This window comes from Canis lupus, chromosome 27 (assembly GCF_003254725.2).
Source record: "Canis lupus dingo isolate Sandy chromosome 27, ASM325472v2, whole genome shotgun sequence".
NCBI classification, from domain to species: Eukaryota; Metazoa; Chordata; class Mammalia; order Carnivora; family Canidae; genus Canis; species Canis lupus.
The window spans coordinates 1,172,649-1,174,934 of NC_064269.1; the positions used below are offsets into that span (position 1 = coordinate 1,172,649).

Consider the following 2,286-nt stretch of genomic DNA (forward strand, 5'->3'; position numbering starts at 1 on the left):
TGGTCCTGAAGTAAGGCAGATCCTGTGTTTTATTTTGGGTCGAGGAACAGGTGCATCCAGTTAAAACACACTTTCTCTGAAAATAGGTTAAGAAGAAACGAGACCCGGGCGGGAGAGGGAAGACTTCAGGGTCAACAAGGGGATCTTCGATAATGCTGGCGCCTAAAGTGGGCGGGAGGGGGCCCGGAGGCACCCCCTTCTCCAAGGGGTCCTCCCGTGCTTGGGATGGGCTACGGGAGAGGGGCCTGGACCCAGGGGCCCAGCCACCACCTTCTGCTGCACCATGAGAAGGTTCAGGCGTCTGGTCACCGGAGGGAGACAGGTCTCCCCAGCTTCGGCCACCAGCCCTGACACAGTCGGGGGAGAAGGGAGAGAGGCGACGGAAGGGGACACACAGAGGTCCCAGCCTGCAAACTGCACCAGATATGTGCCAAGCACCATATGGGCACTGAGGGCCCAGGAGTGATCGCAGCCCAGCCCCTGGCAACACGATGCTCGCAGTCCCTGGGGGAGACCACCCGCTCATTCAGGAAGGGTGCCGAGCACTCGCGGGGCGGCGGGCCGCAGGCACTAGGGATGCCGACCAGGCGGTGTCCGCTCCCCCCCTGGGACCCCCCTCTGCTGCAGAGGATAGGGCCGCAGCGGGCAGTGGGATTCAGGGTGCTGAGCGCTGCGCAGGGGACGGGACAGCTGCCGTGGCCGGGGGCACGGGGGCGGGGGCTGTTCTGGAAGGCTGGAGGCCGGAGGGCTCTGTGCAGGGTCTTACTCCTTCTGCACCCACCTTACTGATAACGGTTTTGAAACTAAACACGAGGGACCCCTGGGTGCCTCAGAGGTTTAGCACCTGCCTTTGGCCCAAGGTGTGCCCCCGGGGTCCTGGGATCGAGTCCCACGTCAGGCTCCCTGCATGGAGCCTGCTTCTCCTTCTGCCTGTGTCTCTGCCTCTCATGAATAAATAAATAAAATCGAAAGAAAGAAAGAAAGAAAGAAAGAAAGAAAGAAAGAAAGAAAGAAAGAAAGAAAGAAAGAAAGAAAGAAAAAAAGAAAAGAAAGAAAGATAGATTAAACTCGAGTTCCAATAAAAAGAAAAGGCCGCAACCATGGTGGATATCATGGAGCTGCCCACGTCGCGCGTCAAGGCCAGATGCTAGCTCAGTTCATCGACAGGCCGGTCGGCTTCGTGGGGAGGCTGGAGAAGATTCATCCCACTGGAAAAATGTTTATTCTTTCAGATGGAGAAGGAAAAAAATGGAACTATTGAGTTGATGGAGCCCCTTGTAGAAGAAATCTCTGGAATCGTGGAGTAGCTGGAAGAGTAACGGCCACGGCAGCCCTTATGTCCGGTTTAAGGAAGGTGACCGTCCTTCCCACCTGGGCCTTTACAACGAAGCTGTGAAAATTACCCGTAAGTTTCCTCAGTTTTGTCCTTTGGGGGTTGTGCAATAGGATTGATCTTGATGAGCAGCACATTGAGGACTGTCATAGGAGACCCCTGATATTTTTTTTAAATTTATGATAGTCACAGAGAGAGAGAGAGAGAGAGTCAGAGACACAGGCAGAGGGAGAAGCAGGCTCCATGCACCGGGAGCCGACGTGGGATTCGATCCCGGGTCTCCAGGATCGCGCCCTGGGCCAAAGGCAGACGCCAAACCGCTGCGCCACCCAGGGATCCCAAACCCCTGATATTTGAGGGAGATTTCTGTGATTTTTAATATTTGACTTGTTCTCTTTTTTATTTCATTTACCTAACCTTGCAAGATATTGCAGTGTCCCACTTTTGATGAAACCTGTCTGTATATTGAAACTTAAGTCCTGGGCAGCCCCGGGGTGCTCAGTGGTTTGGTCGCCGCCTTCAGCCCAGGGCATGATCCTGGATCCTAGTCCCGCGTCAGGCTCCCTGCGAGGAGCCTGCTTCTCCCTCTGCCTGTGTCTCTGTCTGTCTGTCTCTCTCTCTATGTTTCTCATGAATAAATAAATAAAATTAAAAAAATAATAATAACCTTTAAAAAAAAAGTAACTTAAGTCCTCTTAAAGAATCATGTCAAAAAAAAAATAATAAAGAATCATGTCTCCAGGAATATGGTCAGATCAGACTCAAGAACAAAGCCGTCGCCTTGAATTTAGTTTTCTGTTTTATTAATAAAAGCTGAAATGGTAAGAAAAAGGAAAAGAAAAACAAATAAGAAGAAACCAGTGATCTGTTCTGGCTGAAGCTGAATCCGAAGCAGGACGAGAAAGAATTGTCCCTGCCGGACTATGTCCACCTCCCCGGTCCTCCCAGCTCCC

The 2,286-nt window shown here is 52.0% G+C and overlaps 1 pseudogene; it reads left to right on the forward strand.

The window, feature by feature from the left end:
- Positions 1 to 1,100: 1,100 nt before the first annotated feature.
- LOC112667294 (replication protein A 14 kDa subunit-like) lies at positions 1,101 to 1,446 on the forward strand (annotated as a pseudogene).
- The last annotated feature ends 840 nt before the right edge of the window (positions 1,447 to 2,286 follow it).